Source organism: Cyrtonyx montezumae, unplaced genomic scaffold (genome assembly GCF_038088225.1).
Source record: "Cyrtonyx montezumae isolate F1298 unplaced genomic scaffold, pur_monq_1.0 scaffold_13, whole genome shotgun sequence".
In the NCBI taxonomy this organism is placed as follows: domain Eukaryota; kingdom Metazoa; phylum Chordata; class Aves; order Galliformes; family Odontophoridae; genus Cyrtonyx; species Cyrtonyx montezumae.
In genome coordinates this window covers 36,762,658-36,787,013 of record NW_027071859.1, presented here as the reverse complement: position 1 = coordinate 36,787,013, position 24,356 = coordinate 36,762,658, and the positions used below count along the sequence as shown (strand labels likewise).

General features: G+C 37.2%; 1 protein-coding gene across 1 annotated transcript in view; it reads right to left on the bottom strand.

Moving 5' to 3' along the window:
* FUT9 (fucosyltransferase 9) overlaps window positions 1-10,741 on the bottom strand; it is a 29,060-nt gene extending 18,319 nt beyond the window's left edge. The window contains exon 1 of the mRNA XM_065731044.1: window positions 10,649-10,741. The gene's annotated coding sequence lies outside the window, so the exon portion shown is untranslated. The remainder of the gene's footprint in view (window positions 1-10,648) is intronic.
* Between the last annotated feature and the right edge of the window lie 13,615 nt (window positions 10,742-24,356).

Here is a 24,356-nt window from a genome sequence, read left to right as displayed (position 1 = left end):
CTTCCCAGTTGTCCCTACATTTTTTATGTAGGGGTACTTTGAAGAATCCACCTCAAAGAGCTTGAACTTGTAGATTCCAAATCTGCGATATCTCTGAGATAGCTGATGAAAATTTCAGTATTCTCACTGGTCCTATATTAGTCACCTCCACAAACAGTGTGGAATACAGTAATAGCTCCATGGTCTCAGCCTCAAACATCATGATTCCTACAGAGAACAATCTCAGCTCCCTCTCTTAACTGCTTCTCTCTCTTCTCCTTCATTTTTTAATTGCTGTTTTTTTCATCGTTTGACTCTGTTTCAATATTTAATCCAAACTCACACCCTTTCCATATCTCAGAATTAACATCAGTTATGGGAATCTGACAGCTCCAGCAACATCCTAACAACTAACTGAATTATCCAAATAGTACTGCCTATGTCACTTCTTTGTCTTTCTTCTTCACTTAGCTTTTGATGTTTATGCATTTTCAGTGTATTTAAGGCTGATCAACAGAATTTTGAGTGTTCTTCATAGAATATGTTAATTGAACTGTTAATATGTTCAATTCATAGAATATGTTAATTAATCCTGGGAAGATTTAGATTAGACCTGAGGAAGCATTTCTTTTCTGAAAGAGTGTTCAGGCACTGGAATGGCCTGCCTAGGGAGGTGGTTGAGGCACCATCCCTAGCGCTGTTCAAGAAGCGTTTAGATGAGGTGCTAAAGGATTTAATTTAGTAGTTGGGTAGAGATAGTGATAGGAGGATGGTTGGACTAGATGATCTTATAGGTCCTTTCCAACCTTATGAACTTATGAACTATAATTGTTACATAAATGGAAAGTGCTGGAATAAAGGCCTCTGAAAAGATCAGGAGAAAAGCATTCCTGAGAGAGGGAAAACATGATTATCTTACTTCCTAGATAAGGAACTGGAAGTTTTAGGACTCTGGTCAGGACCTTCAGGCTTGCCCACAGGAAAGATTGCATAATAGAGACCGTTGATAGAACATTTGTTTGCTAAGGACATTTTATATTATATACAGACATGAAGAACCATGGGCTTTCTGTGTTATTTTCTGTCCAGAATTAATTCCACACCTACAAGTGCGTGCCTAATTAGGAGAGCTACTGTGACTTTCAGGGAGACATGGTACAGCATGTATCACTTCCCTGACACTTCCTGCAGACTTCTTACTTAATCTTACATGCATTTCATACCAGCTTCACTCTGCTTATTACTCATTACCAGAGTTATTCCTTGTTCCCTCAGCAGCAGATACTCCAAATCAAAAAATGTCTGCAGAACCCCAGTCACTGATGCTTTCAGGTGAAACCTCTGTCCGATTAATCAGCATGAATTAAAATCTCATGTATTTGCTTATAACAGTAGTGTTTTGCATACATTTCCTGGATCTATAATTGCAGGCTTTGTGACAGTTACTATGCAAATGCCTTGTTTGGAATGAGTGGCCTCATATTTTTCTGTGTTCCTCTCTGTCTGCTTCTAGCCCCACTTCTTTCCCTGCTCTGCTTCTCAGGCCTTCTGGAAGCTTTTGGTTGCAGGTGACAGTGCTGACACCAACTGATGCCACTCTGAGCAACCAAGTCACTATTTCCCATGTTCCTCCATATGCCAGTTTCACAGCCCTGCACTGGTTCAACATCCAGGCAGCAAGGGTTCTGTACTCCTGTTTAGTGAAGCTGCATACCATGCCTCACTTTTAACATGTTTTTCCTTACCAGTTGGGAATTACTGTTCTTAGAGTTTCCCTGGTATTTGGCCACAGTCCAGATATGACCATTAAGGCATCAAGGTCTATATACTCCAAACCAATCATGCCTTAATGCCATATAAAGCAACATAATAGACAAATGATAATGAAAATTAATACCCAATTGGACATAGGAGACTGAAGTCACTCTTGCTTTAGCTGCAGATGAGAAAATCACATAGATACAGCAAAGCAAGGGAGGGTTTTATTTTGGGCTCTGTCTTTAGATGTTAACGGAAAAGCCTCCTAAGCAGAGTGATTCCAAATGGAGGGTTGAGAATAGGTAGTAGAAGTAGTTTTTTTTTTTTTTCTTTTTTAAGTACAAAATGATATCCAGCCAATTTGGGTTTTCCTGATCCTCAGTCATCAGCATACTGCTTCTTCGAAAGCTGTTGTCACTCCCCCCAGAGTAGTTCCCACTTTCTCTGTAATAATGTATTAGATGCTTGCTACTGTGTGTCTTAAGAGTGAAGGTATATGTTCATTGTAAACAAAGTATAAAACGCAGTATTTGAATGTCATTCCCACAGCTCTACTAACACTCCGTCACTGTCATTTCAGTGCCCTAATTACATCAACATTGTCCTCTGTGACTCATACTGCAGATTTCCAATCAAAATGTCTCTGATGACAGAAGTGGCATTATGACAATCAAGCAGCAGAGCAACATATCTAAATATTCCCAGCTGGTTCGACATCCAGCTACACTGTTGGAAGTTGATCTGAACATCTAAATATGCCAGGAAAGTACACATCACCCTTTGAAATGCTCTGGCTTAAATAGGTGCTCAGAAGATGTTATATATGGCTGAGAATTGCCAGAGTTCAATCCATCTCACTTGCTGGACACCATAATGACCACGAAGAAAAGCTTATTAGAGATTTATAGGAAATGTTCTCAGTGTGGTTTTTTTGTTGTTGTTGTTTTGTTTTGTTTTCATTTTTATTCAGGAGCATTGGAAACCTGAACTTGTGTCTGCCTGCCTTAGGTTCCTGGGTACCACAGCACTGTGAATGCACAAGAACCAGTACTTCCATTTTCCCAAGGAAATACACGTCTAGGAATTGCAGCTGTAGAGCAAAGCTTGGAAAAGCAACTTGGTGTACCCCCAAAACACAGTAGTGATTACATTAAATCCTATCATGAGACTGTGAGAAAACAGTTCCTGAATTTCAGTGTTTGATGTGTCTAATTCAGTTTACAGAACTCAATTCTTGTTTGTTCAAGGCAGAAGACTTGCTTTTTTTTTTCCTTCTTTTTTTATTTTTATTTTTATTTTTACTTTTGATGGCACAGCATGACTGCAGACTATTCTTTGTCTGGAGCAAAATTATGCCAAACACACTAGTCTCCAAAGCCTTCTTAGGAACTGGTATAGCAACCCGAAGTACAAAAATATGTACAACCTGGTGTAGGGAGCCTGCTTTGGCAGGGGGGTTCGACTCGATGATCTCTAGAGGTCTCTTCCAACCCCTACAGTTCTGTGTTTCTGTGATTTGTGTGATGTTCTCTGCATTTTGGAGCTCACCTGAGATGTACAACGAGTATGGTTTGAACTGCTGTATTACTGTCACAGAATGACTGCTATAATTCAAAGAAGTTTTTCATTGATTCAATAATCCTGTGCTGCTTTGCTGCTGGGTTATGCTAAACAGTATGTGCTAGGGGGTATTTTTTGCATACTTTTTTGTAATTCTTTTTTTCTCCCAAACTGATCCATGAATGTCAGTACTGAAGTCCCATCCTTTCTGGGATACAGGGAACAGTATCTCTAGGGTGTAGCTAGATAGAGTTCTTGCCTGGCCAAACTGCCAACAAGCCTTTTTTTCTTTTTTTTTTTTTTTTCCAAATAACTATGGAAGTCAAAATGAATGGGCTGGTATTTAATTTTGCAATGAAAAATGTTTTATCTTACTTAAATAAAATCCTCCCTCTAGACTAACAGGAAGAGTTTTATCTCAGTATAAATTAATTTACACATTTAAAATATCATTTAATCCCTTTACACAGAAAAACACTCTTTAGGCTACCATCAAAGAGAAACTATGATCATAACTTTGGCAGAGACTGGATATGAGAGGAAAAAACTAGGAGGATATTTGCTGTTTCAGTACTGGATTATATTTATATTTGCTTTGTTTGAGTGGTGGGACAGGTGATGGTGACACTGTCAATTCAGATTTCCATCCTAATTTAGTTTCCCCAAATGTAAAATGAAGTTAAAGATAGGGTTGTGATCGGTGGTGCAGAGTCCAGTTGGAGGTTTGTACTTAGAGGTGTTCCTCAGGGGCCAGTCTGTAAATATCTAAGGAGCAGGAAGCAAAGGGACGAGGCCGGACTCTTCTCAGCAGTGTGTGGTGATAGGATGAGGGGAAATGGCCACAAACTGATGCACAGGAAGTTCCACACAAATCTATGTGGGAACTTCTTCACAGTGCAGTGACGGAGCACTGGCACAGCTGCACAGAGAGGTGGTGGAGTCTCCTTCTCTGGAGACATTCAAGACCCACCTGGACACCTACCTGTGCAACCTGGGCTAGGGGGGTTGGACTTGATGATCTCTAGAGGTTCCTTCCAACCCCTACAATTCTGTGACTCTGTGATATGTGCCTTCTTTGTAAAGTGTTCTGAAATAATGTTCAGAAATTACCATGTAACTAAGATTAATTCCCTTGTAAAGACTGAATCCTCTGTTGGGGAGCTGTGGCTGTTTTGCAATTGCAAACCAGGAATCCCAAGGTATGATCTATCAAATTACTTCTTAATATCAATTTCACATCATCTGCAAGAAGTAGTTTTTTTGTGATGGCAGAAAGAACTCTGACTTGCTCTGCTGATAGACCAATAGGTCCATATCTTCTGATATAGAGGGCTCCTGCCCTACAAAAAAGCGCAAAGTAAGTCACTTCACTTCAAAGACAAAGAGAGCACATCATCACAGACATTATCTAGCTAAGCTGACCTACTCAACCTTTAGCACAGTATCAGAAAGGTAGGCTGTGCTGATGATATTAAAGACAGACCACAGCAGGGCTGGCTCTCTTATCATGTACAGACAGAACAGTTATGCAGCAGAATCTTATCAGCTCATTGTGATAGTCCTTATAAATAATAGTTTATTAAGTTTTCTATTAATTTATGCAAAAGTACAATAAAATTAGGACTTTGCTCACATAAAGAGATCACATACTGCACAGCACCTGGCATCTGAAAGACTGCCATGCACTTTTTCTGAAGGTCATCAAGATTTTTTCTTCTGTTATTGTATGACCTGAATACCTGAAAGAAGTGTATAGTCCTAAGATAATATGAAAAAGGGACAGATGGAATTGAGGCAATCAGAGGTAGAAAGGAGTAGGTAAATACACTCAGAGCTGATATGCAGTACAGCTATTACTTTCACATTTCCTTTATATATTGTATCATTGCATCAGAAAATATTCTATAAAAAAGGTAATACTAGGTGAAGATAAATTTGTCATAGGCATATGACCCAAACTTTCATTCTGTTTTCTGTGATATAGGAATAGATATTATCAGTAGCCTCTGCCAATCTATTCATTACTTTTGCAAACAATTCAAGTGCTTTTTAGCTGGCATCGTCATAAAAATAAATAAATAACAAATAAATAAAATGTAGGCTGTGATACGGTTATGCATTAGGTAAAAAATATGCATTTATGGAGATCTGTCCCATATCACCCCCTTACTGCATGTTATTATTGAGGTACACAGTCTATTAAAACAGAATAACAAATCATTGTATTAGAAAGGTTATAAAATTGCTGGTGGTGATGGACTGTGCTCTCCCAGGGTGGAAGTTAACCCTTCCTGAGTTCTTTTCTCTAAGATTTCCAGATTATTTCTGCAAATCATCATTTCCAATTCAAAAGTATTTGCTATTGGCTATGAATTACAGTTGTGTTTATGGGTAACCCCTTTCTCTGAATAGGAAATTCAAAATCGTACATTGCAAATCTGTAAGAACACTCTCTTTGTGAATTCATAGTATTGTTTTATCACTTAGCCATAATGACATTAAGGAGGAGTGTTTGTCTACGAAAGCTCCAAGTTAAAAGAAGTATGCTCAATGAAATGCATTAGGATCCTATTTGCAGAAGTGTTCTATGACTATATGCTTTAGAAATACATCACATTTTAAAAAACTAGCCAAGGCATTTTAATTGTGACTTTGCTATCTTAAAAGTTAGTTATCTGTTCTAAGTTGGTAGTATAATATACTTAAAGGAGAGAGAGAGAGACCTCAGTAAGTCATTCAGCTCATCATAAGATAATTGTGCTGCAGGATAGATGCTTACTTCCCTGAGAACGTGGGATGTGTTTTCATTAATCTTCTTTGGGAGTTAGGTCAGTCCTTTCTGGGTTGGAAGAACAAGAATCAAATCCTAATCCTGTCAGTACTTGATTTGGTTTCCTATCTCATAGACAAGATACCTGACAACTAAGATGTTTTGTGGCATTCAGAAATGAAGATCTCTGTGTCCTAGAGTGAAACTTAAATACTTGACTACTACAGCAGAACCTGAATCTGACCAAGACCTTGTGGTTGTGAAGGCAAATATCTTCCATCTATGATGCATTCCAGAACAAAGCAGATTCATTTGAGGAGCAGGAGAATGCGTAAATCTCTGCTTTGGATCTTCAAACCAAACAAATTTATGCTGTGGAATTGCAAGTAAATGCTTTTAGATACTTGTCATGTAGCTATCCTTCCTCTCTGCCCATGCTGACTTAGGAAGCTCAGCCAAAATTGTCAATGGGGTCTAAATATGCAGGCAACAAAGGGAGAGAGCACTGGGATTTGAAAATCCTATCAGAGGTGCCTCCTATCAGAAGAGCCACAACACATCAGAGCAGAAGCAGCTCCATCTGCTCCAATACAACCTGCTGCTGCCAGAGCTGAGCCATGAGTGACACTGGGTGCGCTCTGGGAGAACAGATTTAAGAAAAACTAAACTACTACATAGCAACAGCTGAGAGAGAAGAGTGAGAAATGTGAGAGAACGGCCCTGCAGGAACCAAGGTCAGTGCAGGAGGAGTTCTGGGCAGGCAACAGCAACTCCCTGCAGCCCAGGAGAGGCCCACAGAAAAGTGGAGAGGTGTGGGCTTTACCCCTGCAGCCTATGGGTACTGTGTAGAGACAGTGGGCGCAGATGGCAGGTGCTTTTAGTTCTCACTGCTCCAATCTATCATTGGTTAGCATTAATTTCCTTATACTGAGCCTGTTTTGCCTTTGATGGTAACTGGTCAGTGATCTCCCTGCCCAGTACCTGAAATGCTTATAGATCAAATATTTTACATCAGTCAGTTAATATGCTAGGGGAATACCCACAGCTCCTGGGTACAATTCACTGATTAACACTTATATGGTTGTTTGTTGGTTTTTTAAAATAGTCTCCCATTTTTCTAAAAAAAAAAAAAATGCAGTTTCTGGTGCTTCAGAGAGTGCTTTTAATTTTCATAACAGGCTTACTAAAAGCATCATGCAGAATAAATAAAGAATGAGGAGGATGTAAATGATAATTTTTTAGTGCATTCTTATGTTTGAAAACTGACTTCAATTAAGCCCACATATTTTCAATTCTTTGCCTTAAGAAAGTTGCTGTATGTATTTTCTACTGTTAGTACCATGAAAACATCATGATTATTTTCAGATTTGTGTATAGATTTCTCCACTCTATAATTGCATGAGAAAATTATTTGAATATATTCAATTTTAAAAACAGCAAATAGTTTTTGAAGCAGAGCAGGTAATTAACCTCCCTTTTTAATGATGCTTCTAATTTAGACTATGCATGAGATGCATCATGAGTGAGAGAGATTTTGCAGGAAACAACTGTTCTGTGGCTAAAGTACCAAATTCAGAATCAGCAGAAATTGATTCCATTTACACATCTTCAACAGATTTCCTGTGTGATCTTAACCACAGTATTTAACTGTGGAGAAGGATAATTTGTTTTAACACTGAAATAATGACAGTCAACTTGCTGAGAGGTTGTGAGGTTTAATTAATTTATGTTTATATCTTCAGATAGATAAATTATATATGGTGAATGAGTAGTGTTATTTTACTATTACCAAAATTTAAAATTGTAACCTGCTTTTATTGTGCAAAAACATTCAATTTCATATATAGTCTTGCATCTAAAAAAAAGAAACAAGTACAAAGTCCTTCTGTTGGCTCTTAAATCTAATTAATGCTTAAATTACTTCCAGAAGAGACAGAAAACAATAATGTAAGAGTCTAGTTTTGTTGTTTCCACTTGCTAGTTCACAAAAAAAAAAAAAAAAAAAAAAAAAAAGAGTAAAGGGTACCTTCTAGATAATATACATGCACCACAATCTAATAATTTAACAACATCAACCAAACAAACAGAAACTGAAAAAAACCCACAAACCCTCAATACACCGCATATGGAATGCAGGCTTAGAATGGAGACCAAAAAATAAAATAAATAATTAAAAAAAAAAAAAAAGAATAAAAGAATAAAATACTTCCTGCTTCTGGCCACAGCAGCTAAGTATGCTTGCAGGCACATACAGGAATAGTTTCAAAGCTGATGGGCCCTTGATCTGGACTACACAGCTGCTGAATTTGTCTACCTCAGATAGATAGTATGTTACACAAACCTCTCAGGCAACAGTTTCAAGGAAAAGGCTGCATGTCCCAAAGGTGTACCAAATGCGCTCTACCTTATGCTGATACACTGCTGGGAGAAATTACACAGTAATATTCATGACATACAAGTACTGCCATTTTGAATCAACAAGTAATTTTACCACCTGATTTCTTCAAAACAGTTTTTTGGGGGGAGACTGGTAGGGGGTTTTTTTTGTTTTCTTTTTGATTGATAGATCAGGTTTCTCTTGAGCTTATAATTTAGAATCAGGCTCTGTGGAGGATTCAGCTTCCCTCAAATCATTCATTTTTATTCTGTGGGAATAACACAGTGAAATTTTGTGTGAATTTGTCTGCCTGCCTAACGTATGATTCTGTCTTTGAGCAGCAGTCACACAAGAAACCAAGTGCTCCTGGTTTTATTTTCTTGTGTTGTAGAACAGGTGGGGCTCACATTTCCTCATCAAGACTAAGAAATACAAGCTTCTCGAGGCAAACGGGGTGATAATCTTGTTTATAGCAAGGTAGGATATGTGGTTATTCAGAAAAAATAATTCCAGCTCCAAGAGCTATACAGGTAAGAGAATTATCAGGAGAGATTCAAGCCAGAAGTGAAAAATCTTTCCCCAATGTGGCATTTATGTTAGTTGGAGTATTTAAAATGAAAGCTGTGCTTGTACTGCCACAGAGTGCACAGAAACTGACAAAATTCAGTTCATTCTTCATGCATCCATTCATGGACAGTTTATTCTATTAGGATTTTGTTGGGCATCAAACAACAAGAATCTTTACAGACTGCTTCTTCTACCTGGTGTATGATTTGCTTGTAGCATCACTGCAAGATCACAGGCAATTCATGCCTTTTACTCCCAAGTAAAAAACAGCGGTGGATGGTCTCCCATAGCTTATGCAAGTAATCCTTCTTTCACCAGAGGCTTCTTTTTTATTTTTTGTAGTGGACCAAGTGCTTTTGTACACATTTCATATTAAGCTATAGGCTTGTTGTAGTTTTCTTTAATGTGATCCTCAGATGGAAGAGGAGAGTAGTTAAAATCATAGCATTTCTCTATCATATATACTAAATCTCTTATGTGCCTTTGCTAAGATAGAATGACGTCGGCTTTCTTTTTTTTTTTTCCCTCTCCCCGAAGTGTTTATAAGACTTTTCTGTTCTCCAAGCTGTCCTTCAGCACTATGGTTAAAAACACGTTTCCTTGAACATATGCTGAGCTATGAGCAAACCTGGGATTTGCTATGTGCCCTGCCTATGAAAAGGGGCAGACATTGGCTTGCAGGACTCATCTTAGGATATGGTCACAGGGGTAACAGTCATCCACCTAGTACCTCTATTCCTTTTAATTCCAGGAATGATACACACCACTCTCTTCTAGCTGGTAATTCAAACAGGTAGGAAGTTCAACTTAATAGCTGTATCAGATATTTAAAGGAGATGACGACCTTTGTCCAGTTCAAAACGATAATCCCCACAGCACAGCCAGTATTGCCAAGGAAGTGTTTGAATAAAGAAGACTACTGAACCCTATATAATGAACGTAACTATTTCAGAAATTTTTGAAGGGCAGAACCAAGTTTTCCTTAAGGCTGTCAGTATTGGTTGATCACTTTAAAAAAAGCTTACTATGACCTGACAGGGTATACAAAAGGCAGAGAAGTCCAATTATCAAAAACTCTCGGATAAATTCCTAAGAACAAGAACCCAGAAATGGTAATTCTCCAATGAGATTCTTTCATTCTAGGGCTAAGGTCTTTTTGACCAGTAAAGAGAATAAATAAATAAATAAATCACAAGTTCATGCTTTAGTGTGCATAAAAATCTAATTAAAAAAAATCTTTAGCACAGAGAAAAATCTAATGCTATAAGATAAAATATCTAATAATAAACAAAAGTAGGAGATTAGGACAGTTTCCTGTTGTCACAGAGCAGAGATACACTTGCAAGAGTAAAGCAGCAATATGTTTATTGATATAACACCGATTAAACGACACTGAATCATAAATAAGACTGCTGTTTAACAAGATTCAATGGAAAAGTACAATGTCAGACAAAACTGACAAGGAAACCCTCCCCTTGAGTCAGTACACTTGCTTTCTAAACTCCTACTCAGAGGAACATGGGCACAGCTGGATCCAAGTTCTCTAGACTTGATCAACAGTTTATGCTTAACAGATTATATACACAATCAATCCAAATTGCAATTTAGCAAAGTTTGCAAAGCTATTAGTGACTTACTGAGAATCTGTCAGGGGTAAGGAATCACTCAGTCTTGAGAAGTAATCTCGAGAGGCGTCCCTACTCAAGGGAAGATCCTCACATGCAGTCCACTGTCATGCAGGGGAGTTCAACTGGCTCTTGGCTCCTTGCTATTTATGGTGTAAGATGATTGACTCATATTGCATACCAGCTGTGTTTGGTTCACGCATGCTCTTTTAGCCCTTGGTTATTGTGTAACCAAATGCAGCCATCACAATTGCCACTGGCTATTGCTTGAGCAAGGATTCAGTAAAATGGACATGTTGAGGAAGTACATTGTCACATCTGTCTCTGTTTAATCTGCTCTGTGGACTTTGCATAGATATATTGTCATGGTAAGTAAGTATGAAACATGATTAAATCAGAAATGTTCTACACCCCATTAACAGACTAAGCTGAACTATGTAATTTGAACTGGTAAAAGCGGAGTGTAGGGCAGACAATATGCACATCTTGTCTACATGTGTCTTCTCTAACTTCTTTCAGAATCAGGATCTAAAGGACAGTGTCACTAGCTAGTATGTTAAAGGCTATGGGAAGCTCATTATCAGTCAACTGCCAACATGAACTCAGGACTTAACTTCTGTCAAGGAAATAAGCCACTGCAAACAGAAAATGAGAAAAAAACTACCAGATAAACAAAAAAAATACCCAGAAGCACAGGTTAGGAAAATCTTATTGCAAAGGAAAACATGAGTAAAATAGTTTAGAAGGCAGGAAACAAGTATGACAGTTTACTTTTTTGGTTAAAATAGAAAATTTGTTATTTAAAGTGACATTAGTAACATGTAAAATTATGCGTAAAGTTGTAGTAATAGAGAAAAACTGATTTTTGGAACAGAATCATAAACTCTTCTATCAAGCTTTTCATGAACATTCTTAAATTGAGAAAAACATGATATAGAGGAGAAAAAAAGTACAATTTTATATTATGGACCATATATATGGCCATATTATCTAATGATATCTATTTGCACCACAGCTACTGACCCTTGCAAGTTAAACTACCAAATCTGAACCACGTAATAAATAATTAAAAATCCAAATGTGATGAGTAAACCAAGAATACAAAGAAACAATGTTATTTCTGACTTAGCAGATCAAAAAATTAGGAATGTCCTTAGAAGGACAAGACGTAGATACTTCAGATTTGTATGTTTATATTTTTAATGCATGTCAATTATATTTAAAGCCTTGAATACACATTTGAAATCTATCAGATTAATCTAACTAAATAAGTGTCAGATGTGATTTGAAGCAACAGAAGGAGGCAATGCAGTTAGAATACCAAAAAGGCACAACATGTTTAGCTCTTTTCTGCCTTCTGTTCTATCCAACTTCACTATGTTTGCCACAGCTCTCTGTTCTAGACTTTAGGGAAAAAAACAAATATACAAAACATAAGGTATCTTATGTTACATACTTAAAGCCTTTCTCTCATTTCCTAGAAATTTTGAGTCTTCCAGATATTTCAGTCATTGCAAAGATTTTTCCATACTTAAGCATAAGTTCTTGTTTTGTAAAGGTTAAAAATGTTAGAAAAGTTTGATTTTATATGTTTCATATACACTAAGAGATCTGCTTTCACTGACTTTATCAGTGAATGCCTCAGTGTTGCTCTTGGTTAGCCTCTGGTTTTCTCTGGATTATGCCTAATTCCCCAGCAACTCTGAGGTCAAAGCCAAAGCATTTTGAGTACTTCCAGTTCTCAGCTGTGTAAGGCAAGGATTTCAAGTGGCCTTTGTTGCTTGCATTAAAATTGTTTGGTCTGCTGAAGATGCAGTTATTCCTGCACAGAACACACAGGAGGCTTTGGAGCATAACTCCTACTGGTAATGATGGTGATGCATAGCATTACCTTCTAGCAGTCAAAGAACCTGTGGCTTAGAGGATTTGTTAAATACATGCAGATAAGGATAAGCCTGTTCAGCTACATTATGCTACAGTGAAATTTCCCAGTTAGGGGCTCCCATGAATACCCTGGGCAATTTCTGACAGAAAATATTGAGAATAGATAGCAACACAAAACCTATCAACATTCTGTTCTTACCAAGGGCATTCATTTCCACCCACTCTCCTCCAATAGACTCTTTCTCACAGTGCCTCTGTTTACGTCATCAGGGAAATCAAAGGAGAGTATGTACTTTTGCTCCACCTCATATCACATCAGCATTCAATCACCTGCATTCTCACAAGCTCTCAGTCTGATTTTGTCTAGGAATCATTAACTTAAACAACATTAAACATTAGCTTAAACAACATTATTTAAAGATATCACAGGTATAATGCATGTAGAATGCAGCCAAAGTTAGACTGCCTAACATATGTGTTTGCCCAGGTGTTTTCGTTGTTATTTTTTCTGGGTTTGTTTTTTTTTTTTTTTCTTCCCTGCAAAAGTGAGCTTGTGGACTGGCCCAGCAAGCTGGATGCTCTCAGAGACTGGAAATGAAATAAGCAGAGGTAAGTTTCTTCAACTGCATTCATGAAACTGTGTTCTCAGACTAGATTTTTAACAAGACTAAATGCTGGGTCCTGCACTCTGAGCACAGTGACCCCAGGCAATGCTACAGGCTTGGGGCAGTGGCTGGAGTTTCCTGTGGACTTTCTGTGTACAGAAAACAGACCTGGGGGTGCTTGTTGACGCTGAACTGAGCATGATCCAGTAGTGAGCCCAGGTGGTCAAAAAGGGCGATGGCTTGAATCAGAAATGGTGAAGTCAGTAAGAGAACATAAGTGTTCATCTCTCTGTACTCAGCCTTGGTGAGGTCACACCTTGAGTATTGTGTTCAGTTCTGGGCCACTCACTATGAGAAAGACATTGAGGCCCTGGAGTGTGTCCAGAGAAGGGCAATGAAAGTAACAAGGGGTCTGGAGCACGAGCCTTATGGAGGAGCAGCTGCGGGACTTAGGATTGTTTAGTCTGAAAAAGAGGAGTTCTGGGGTGACCTTATTATCTGAAGGGAGATTGTGGTGGGGTGGGGATAGGCCTCTTCTCCCATGTAATTGGAAACAGGACTAGAAGGAATGGCCTCAAGTTGCACCAGGGGGAGATTAAGGTTGAATGTTAGGAAATACTTCTTTGATAGACAGGTCAGGCACTGGAACTCACTCACTGCCCAGTGAGGTGGTTGAATCACCATCCTTGGAGGAGTTCAAGAAATGTTTAGATGTTGTACTGAGGGACACGGTTTAGCAGGAAATACTGGTGATAGGTGGACAGTTGAACTAGATGATCTTGGTGGTCTTTTCCAACCTTGATGATTCTTTGATTCTATGTTCTTTTGTAGTTTTAGAAACTTAACTTTCTTCAGAAAACATTAGCTACTATGTAGAGATAAGGCAGTGCTAAGGAGCACGGCATTATCTGAGATACACTGAAATATATGTAAGTGGTGTCTATACTATAAGTCACATGTAGAGTAAGAGTAAGGTTGAGACTGCAAAAAGTACTTCTGATCTCCTAATGAGATGTAATGAGTGCACCGTCATTATAATCTCTAGTTTTATATATCACCAGAAAAATTGTCGTGCAAATACTATGCACAGAAATATTAGGCCTCCCAGAAATTTTAAATAATTTTGCATATCCTGAATGTGAATTCCACTACTTCAATGAAATCTGCCTTACTTTTATGTGTTAAGAGTGGCGACTTGCTTACATGATGGACAGAAACTGCTTCATAACTGGAGTTGTGAGTGATGAGGATGGCTGTAGCGTATCTTTTAACATTTTACAAAAAAATCTCAGAGGCATATAGTCTTGGCTAGCTGATATACCACCTAGTTATACTTTCTATAATAATATAGAAATAACATATATCTTGGTATGTTCCAGCAATACTCCATCAGAACAGAAATTTGTATTTGCTTTATGAGCATTCACATGTACAATGAAAATTTGCCAGAAAGAATATCTTGTCTTAGCCAAGGCACAACAAATGACAGCAAAAGATAAGAAGAAAGACAAGAAGAAAAACAGAGATAGAAGAAATAAGATCATGTGCTTAAGTATGCATGTCCAAACTGCTTTAGAATGCTCAAAATAAATTTGTATCAGCCATCTGAATTTGCTCTTGAATTCCTATTAGATCAGAGTTCTTCTTTCCAAACACTGTAATCCTTAGGTCTTAATGGAAAGACACTAGGATCAGTATAGAGCTCAACTGTAGAAATGTATGGTAGAATTAAGAGGCGTAGTGACTTTGTTTTTTTTGTTATCGGTATTCCATATCATAACATCACTCTGTGCATTGGGAGTGAAAGAGTTAATTCTACAATTCTGTGGATCATCGATAGTTCCAGGTATACCTGTCTCAGAAGAGAAGATCTACATACAGAGGACTTTGCGTTGCTTTGCGTTTTTCCATTTTCCGCTCAGAGGGAAAGGTAAAAACTGCTCACATGTCAAGAGGCACAGGCTTTTTCCCCTTTCGGATCAACCCAGCAGCGGGTGCTCGCTAGCTGTCTTGCCTTCAGCATTAGTGTAAGGCCTTCAGTTTTCATACACTCTCATTTTATTTATTACCTTCAATTCCAATTATATTGTATTATATTGTGTTATTTTGCATTCCAATATCTTATTTAGTAAATTATCTTTCCTCCTCAGATCATCACTGCTGTTTTATTTTTAGGCCCAACTCCCTTCTCCCTTTCCCCCTTCCCCTTTCCCAGGGTGTGGGCCCGTGGGTCCCCCCACCCCATTCATCACAGAACTGGGTGGAATCGGCCTATAAACCGTTGACAAGAGGCTACCTAGGAAAAAGTAAGATGTTTGCTCCCATAAACAGAAGAGTGAACAGAGATAGACATGTTCCAAAGTGATGGGCCATGTCAAAACTGTAACAGTTGACCCTGATTTGGCAGGAAACAGCACAAGAAAGTAGAGCTTCAAAATAGAGGCAGGAATGCCATAATAACTGACTTGATTATTTTAGCAGCTGTGTTTTTTTATAAGCTGAAGAGTGGCTAAAAACCCAGCAGAGTAGATAATGAAACACAGATGATGGCTTTAACACCAGTGGCAGGAAAATAGAATGTAAACCACTTAGGAGGAACAAATGGCAAGAGATGGCCTTATTAAGGCAACAAAGGCAAAGTAAAAGAAAGGAATGAAAACTGTCTTTTGTTAAGATGTCACTCTTTCTGTTTGAATTGTCTGAGTAGTCTGCAAGTACTACCTCATGGCAGTTCAGTCTGAAGGTGGGAAGGGGCGGCCATCTGGGTAATTGAAACACAGAGCATCCCTGTGTACCCACATACTAAACTATTCACTACTTATCAATTCATTCCTTTTCTTGTGTGCACTGAAATTGTGCTATTTAACAGGAATTTCCCAGCATGATCCAAGTTTTCCCATGCCAATTTCGCTTCACTCACTGTTTGCTGAATCCCATAAAAAATCCAAATACTTTAAATATAAATGCATTATTTCTTAGCTTAGGTTTTTGTTTTTTTAATATTATTTTTATAATTGTTGTATATATATATATATTGGCTACAACTAACTTTTCATATTGACTCTGAGATATAAGAATTTGTGAGGATATTTTACTAGCTGCCAATGCTTCATCTTCCTTTTTCTCTCCTGCAGAGTGGGCACCACAATGAAAGTGTTCTAACCTTGCCCCTTTGAATGAAGGAATTTTCTCTACAGGGTATGTCCCCTTTGAGCACAAGTTAGGAGGCAGCTTTATAAAATGTATTTATGCTCAATAGGTAGAAGTTAAAAGGCACATTTTGCCAATCCCAGGGATGCTGCTTGTATGAATTACTTCTCAATAATTGCATTGCTCCTGAGCTAAATTATTTTCTTAGCCATTTTCCATCAGTTTTCTCCATCAAATCACAGATGCATTATCTAGATGTAAAATAGCTCTAAAATTACCCTAGCATACTACAATCCTTTCCCAAATGGAAAGTTTCCATCCTAGATTACATTTCACAGATCAGCTTTCCATGCTGCAGCTTCTCACTTTTCTTCACTTTAAGCATTAATCTCTGAGGTGAAATCATCTTAAATCCTTTTTGAAATAAATCCTGTACAGGAGTTAATGGCAATTTCTTCTTCTCAGAACTCATATACATCTTCTGTCCATTTCTGCAGGCAGCCAAGTGGCCACTTCTTTCTGGCTTTTCTCAGTACAATTATGCTTTTTCTTTCAGTAGCAGGTTGATTTTAATGCAACTCACGGGGGTATTTTTATTTTCTAGTGGAAGGAAAAAAAGGAGAACAGGATAATACAGTGCTCAGTTACCTGTTTTAAGAGCTAGAAAGAGTGAAGGCTGCTGCAGTGACCAAATCCTACACACTCAAAACAGTATAACATTTGCACTGAAAACTAAGAGTTTGTAATATGAAGTTAGACGTCCACGTTCTCTTGAATGCCTGGAAGCCTACAAGAGCATTTAGCTCCTGTGAGCAAATAAAACAGTTTTATATTCAAACCACTCTATAGTAGGGTGAATCTGCAGCTGTGTTTCTGTTACAAGCTGGCAGGTGGTCATTAGTCATCTCTCTTAAACTAGACTATAGACCCCCAAAGCCCAGCTCCTGAACTGGCTACTGCATGTTGGCTGATCTTTGCTTCCTGTAATGGGAAAAGAGCATGGCTGTTCAACAGCTCTCAGCTGGAGTGCGTGGACTCAGAAAAGTGTTCAAGCCAACAAACAGTAAGATGTCTAGCTGGGAGCCTGAACAGATTTATCCCAACCTATAAGTCTTACTTCTGTGTCTGGCAAAACTATGGAGAAATTTATTCTAGGAGTTAACTGAAAAACACAGAAAGACTGTGCCCTTCTGTGGGCACAGCTGATATGGGTCTGTGAGAAGGAATTCCAGTTTAATGAATTTAATTTTCCCTTACAACAGTGTTACCCGCCTATTTGACCAGAAGAAGATAGCTGATGTAATATTATTGGATTTCAGCAAAGCTTTCAATACTATTTCTCACAGTATCTTAGGATACTAGATAGACAAATACATAATTCAGTGGATGAACAGTTGGCTGACAAGGCTCAAAGGGTGATAGTAAGTGGGATTATATCAAGCAGGTGACCAATCACTAGTAGAGTTCCTCAGAACTCCATTTTATAGCCAATTCTTTTTAATGTTTTCACAAATGATTTTGGTACGAGACTTGAAGTAAGTTTACAGATAAAACTAAATTGGTAGGATCTGTTAACTACCTCAAGAGTAGAAAGAACTTGCAGAGATGTCTGAGATGTCTTGACAAATAGAGGGCTGGACTATAAACAGATACATAAAGTTTAACAAGAGCAAGTGCCGGATTCTTTACTTGGGACACGGCAACACTGGATATATGTACAGACTGTGGGATGAGTGGCTGGAGAACTGCCTTGCAAAAAAGAATCTGGAGATTCTAGCTGATGGCAAGTTGAATCAGAGTCTGCAGTATGCCCTAGTCACATATACCCTGGGATGCATCAGGCCCAGCACTGCCAGAAGGGCAAGAAAAACGATTGTCCTGTTCTGCTCTGTACTGCTGTGGCCTCGCCTCCAGCACTGGATGTGAATCTGAGTGCCATCATATAAGAAGGACATTCCAACTTGAGATATTCTGTGATTCTATAATTTTAGGTTGCTGGGGTAACTCTCTCTTTTTTCTCTTTTGTAGTTTGACAGAAAAACAAAACAAAAACAAAACAAACAAACAAACAAACAACCACAGAGTAAGTGGAATAAGGGCAAGACCAAACCCAAAAAGGCGCTTACCTTGCATATCTTGTGAGCTCAGAAATCTCTGTTTACAAGACACACCTGGAAAGAATGTGCTGGAAGTCTCCTGGCAATGTGCTTTATTTTAGGTACTTGGTAAATATATTATGTGAGCTGGAGATAATTGCAAAGATAAGAAGTGAATTCTCCCTGCATAGAGGATTCACAGTGCCATCCTGGTTACATTCCCTTAAGACACCTTCAGAGCAGAAGGAACCTTCCTTGAAGCTTGGATGCTACCCTGAATTTAGACCTAGAAATATTTGTTTTGGGTTATTTCATCTTCCGTTTGAACCTTCTGAGTTTTGACACTAAAGTCATCAGAATTACTTATGAACTTACCAATGAGCACACGCAAATTATTTGGAAGAGCATGGCACCAATATCAGATATATGAAGTCACCTAAATGCTTACTAGTGGAGATAAGATTTTCAAGAACACCTATCTAGGTTAGTATAGGCTTGTCTCTCATAAAACATCCTAGTAACTGGTATGGTTGTTTTGGCTCCAAATGACAAGCTTGTTGGCTGCTTCTGATTCTCTGGAAAAATCCCCTCTCTTTTGGAAAAATCTTTGCAAGATGAAGCTATGTATGTCTTTTGTATAGGGACAAAAATATCAGTGAGCATTTCTGTAAATTTCAGTGATAGGTCTGAATATAATTAAAAAAACTGTTCAAGACTTACAAATATTTTATTACAAAAGATTACGCTAAACCATATAGTTGGTATTATTAAGAACTAAATGTATTTCACTTTCTATATAACATTCTTTCTACTTTTGCTTCCTATAAATTCAGCTAACTCATAAAATGATGTCTTAAAAAAAATATGACTGAAATGCACTTCTAGTATTTTTTTTTACATAAATATGCTGCCCAAAATTCAGGTAGTTTATCTTTCAGCATCCTTAAGAGGCTGATAGACAGCAAAAGCACATTGCTCATCAGAAAAGCTGAAGGACCTGTTTCCAGAACAGATTATTCTCTGTTACTTTTAAAATATCAAATAATAACTTTCACCCTTCTATCTGAAATAGAATTAACCATATCTACGATTTTCTTTCTAAATTTTCTTTTCAATTTTTCTACTTCTCCTAGTCTGTAATTTATTTTTCCTTTTGTTCTTTCATGTGATTTTATTTCATTAATTATGACTATTAAAAGGTTTAACAACACGTTCTCCTTTTACCTACTTCAAGACACAAAATAAACTGTAATGGGGTTTGTAAGACAAACATTTTATATGTGAAAGACCAGAATCAGTTTGTGAATCTTCACAATTCAAAATGCTGAAAAGCTTTTACTGTTTACTAATGTACTAAGTCTTCTAAAGAAAACGTAAGAAATATTTAATTAAATGCCTGTTGGCAATTCTACTGAGCTGTGACTCACATGTGTAGTGTGAAGCACATGAATAGTTTCAAGACTACAATCATATTTCCTATATATTCATAGAATATTGGTCTGGAATATTGTTAAGGAAAAGTTTGGAGTCCAGTGTCAGATTTTCAGTTTGACAAAGGTAAAGTTGCATATTTTTCACATGTGCTTATCAGTACTAAAATTTTTGGCACCTTTCTGTATATAAAATAAACATCAGCTTAAATAGATGCTATGTGGAAAATCCATTTGCTTTCTATATTATATATTAAAATATATAATATAGTTATTAAAATACTATATATTGATTATATAAGTTACATAATTATAACACAATTATATGCATGTATTATGTTTTATTAAATATACAGTGGAACAAAAAATGATATGAATGAGCTGAATATCCAATGGACTTCAGATAAATAACAAAAGTTTCTGAAAAGAAAAACAGACATTTAATATAGAATTATAACAACATACCCTCCTTATTTTTCAGTGTAAAATTTTTAAATTTTCAGTTCAGATAAGTAAGCTAAATATGACTGTTTTTACTTAGACATTTCCTTAGTCATATTACAGCTTCTAGAAAAAAAGGCAATGAATCATTATGATTTGATGGTCAAGAAGAGGGATCGGACCAGATGACCTTTAGAAGTCCCTTCCAGCCTAAAGCATTCTGTGATTTGGTGGAAAAAAATATATATATGTGGCTTCATTCTGGAAGTTCTTCTTGAACAAAGAATTCACGATCAATTCCCATGTCAAGGTTTATAAGAATATAAGCCTTGTATCCTGAATCCTTTGAAGAAACTGCAGCTATGATGAGGTAAATAAATTAAAAAGATCAGCTACAGATTTGTTTGAATAAGGAATGCATGATCAGGCTATTTACTAGCAGGTTGGAAACTACCCAAGGCTTTTCATGGAGAAAAAAGCATTCTGCACGAACAGTGAGTTTGTTAGAATTTAGAATTAAAATCATTGTAATTTGAGAACTGTTGTTTGAGGGATATATAGCAAGATTATATTTTTGCTATGTTTCTGCAGGTGCTATACACTGCAAGCCTGATCTGTGCTGTTCTGAGAATTTTCATCTTTATGTTTAAGGATGAACTATTTACCTCATAGCTTTTGCTTGCTCACTGTTTCCTCTTACTATTCCTTAAAAAAATAAAATAAGACACAAGTGAGTTGCCAGTGTTAGACCCAGTAAGATAAGTGACGTCTTGCTGTGTTTCTCTCTTATCCACCTCAGATTAATTGATGTAGCAGAGATTTTATATGCAGAAGACATTTCTTGCAGAGAATCCTAAAATGCTTAAATCCACTTGTATGAAACTTTTCTCTGAAGTGGAATGCTCTTAATATTGCAAATGTGTAGTGCCAACCACCAGATATCTGTGCTTTTATTAGTGTTTTTCACACATGGTATTTATGATACCAAAAGAATGATGAAGCTAGTGCAGTCTGTAATGCTTAACCAGATAAAACAGTTGCATTGACAAAACGTATATTTTTTTCCTTTGTATTACAAAGGAATTAGAGTATTCCACCACTATTAAAACTGTCAAAATACTTTGTGTAGGCCACATATAAAAATTCATAGTGAAATCTGTGAACGAAATGGGTGAGGGAACTTATCCATAATAAAAAAAAATGACTTCTGTAACCTTTTGGGGACGAATTTTCATTATGGTCTAGACGAGAAGAATAGGAAAAGGAAAGAGGAGTAGTAAGAGAGAATAAATAAAACACTTCACATTTAAGATTTTAAGTTACAAATGAAATTATGAAACAAATAATAAAAAAATCACCTTACCTCTTAGATCATCTCCTGACAGATTAAAACGTGACAGTGTTCATGATACATTACTAACCTGCATATAAATAATCTTTGGATTATGTTTGGAAGTTTCATGAAATGCTGTTTTGGATCTCTTTGCAGTCATACTGTTCAAGTTTAATTACTTTCATAAACCAAAATTATCACATAACATTTCTGCAGAAGTAAGGTAGAAAAAGTAAAACAAAAGACAAAAGCTACTTTAGTCTTATTAGCACCATAATATGCATATCTAATGCCAACTGTCCTGCCATGGGCTGTGGCACTTCTCACATCAAGTTGCTCAAAGCCCCATCCAACACTTCCAAACAGGGGCAACCTATTCCAGTGCCTAACCACCCTCAACTACTTGTAGTTCAATCTCATGCTTATTTTTTCAAAAAAAAAAAACTGAAGCTAAGCATGCTATGTAACTGGTTTTGAAAGAAAAACACAGAATGAGTAAAATAGAGAAAAAGTTTTGCAGGCAAAATAAAAGGAAAACAGGCTAGGGAGCAATGCAGAAAACCTGAAACTTAAGATGTTCATAAGAAATCATAGAATGAAATTAGAATATTCTTTTCCCCCCAAAATTAGTGCTTATAAATTGCATAATGCAAATATTACCCAGCTGTTTCAGGGTTTTTTTTTGTTTGTTTTTTTTCTTTTCAATGCCTGAAATAGCTCTACAACTGGACATAAGTAATAGACTAATGCAAAGTGAGAATGTTTCCTTAGTTCCCTCTAATGGAGTCCAAAGTACAGACAACCCAATGAGATTTATGCACCCAGTTTTTTAAACATTTGGAGTAAATCTACCACATGAATTCCACACTGTTAATTCCTCCCTACAAGACCAGGTTGCTCAAAGTCCCATCCAACCTGGCCTTGAATGCTTCCACGAAGGGGGCATCCACAACCTCTCTGGGCAACCTGTTACAGTGTCTCACCACTTTCACAGTAGAGAATTTCATTGTAACACCTAGCCTAAATCTACCCGCTTCCTGTTTAAAGCCATTTCCCCTCATCTTGCGTCTACCTGCCCTTATAAAAAGTCCCTTCCCAGCTTTCCTGTAGAATCCCTTCAGGTACTGGAAGGCCGCTATATGGTCTCATTGGAGCCTTCTCCAGGCTGAACAGCCCCACCTCTCTTGACCTGTCCTCACAGGGGAGGTACTCCAGCCCTCTGATCATCTTCATGGCCCTCCTCTGGACCTGCCCAACAACTCCATGTGCTTTTTGTGTTGGCAACCCTAGAACTGGAAGCAGTACTCCAGGGGGGAGTCTCATGAGAGCAGAGTAGAGGGGCAGAATCACCTCCCTCAACCTGCTGGTCACGCTTTCCCTGATGCTGCCCAAGATATGGCTGGTATTCTAGGCTGCAAGTGCACATTCCCAGCTCTTCTATTTCCATTCTTGGAAAAAGCTATCCAGATCTGGTCTCAAAATCATCATAAATCAAACTCCCAATACAGAAAAATCCAAGTCAATTGATTGAAATCTTATAAACAGTCACAGAACCGAAAAAAAAGGATTTTTTACCTCAATATATCAGATATTTTCTATCCCTATCATACATGATATGGCTATAAGAGATTAGAATTGGACTTCTAAGCCATTGTTTCACATCATTTTTTTTTTTCTTCAGAAAACATTATCAAGATTCATGGGAGTTGACATTGATTACATTTGGTTTATTTAAGATTTCTTCTAAAAATCTGAGTACTTAGTTAGATAGCAGTCTTTTTCAGATCCTGCCTTCTGTATGCTGTTCTTAGGTGATCCATGGATTATTCCAGATGGTGAATTCTCTTCATAAAATGCTAACTCGTAATCAAAGAAATGTATTTCATTTTAAGGCTAAATGGGAGCACTGTGTTTTCCTATGTCCAATGATCTAGCTATGCTCCATACTTTGGAACTACCTATACATACATGATATATTTCTCCTACTATTGCCTAGTACTAAGATTAACAGCAGTTTTGTTTCTCCAGCTGCTCTGCTGCCTAGCAATTAAATACACCTACAATTACTCAGTTTATAATTTGTGTATATAACTAGGTTGTTTTACCATTATTTTTTCAAACACTGCATGATAATCTTTATTATCAAATACAGTAAGAAACAAAATTTGTGGTTGTACAGACAAATTTAGTTAAGCAACTACTATAGAAATTAATAGAAATTGCACAGCTTGATCTTTTCTGGCTGGAATTTAAGAACTGAAAAATAATAATAAAAAATGTTTAGGAAAACAGAACACTTCCAATCAAAGTGAATTCCATTTCAAATACTTATCTTTATTTAGGTACCTTAAGGCTACTCATAAGTATTCATCCACTTCACTTCTCTCATGAGAAAATCAATTTCTCTCGTATCAGTTTTGTACTAATGACCAAAAAAATCTTTAGCTTTCCTTCAGGATAATAATGCCTTTTTGACAGTTGATTCTTTTCTTTCCTCATTCACTGAGCACTTTCCAAATTTTGTGCTGATTGTGTCTGATGTCCTCTGGAAAAAGTAGTGTATAATCATATAATTAAAGATTTAACATTCACACAAGGCTAGACTGAGGACTGACAGACAGCCTTGATTCAGACACACAGTGCTTTGTCTTTTCAACTCAAGTGAAATTATTCAATATTTTATTTTATTTTATTTTATTTTATTTTATTTTATTTATTTATTTTTTATTGGTGAGTGAAGAACTGATTTACGTAGGATAAGGTTTGTACAAAGTGTGATTC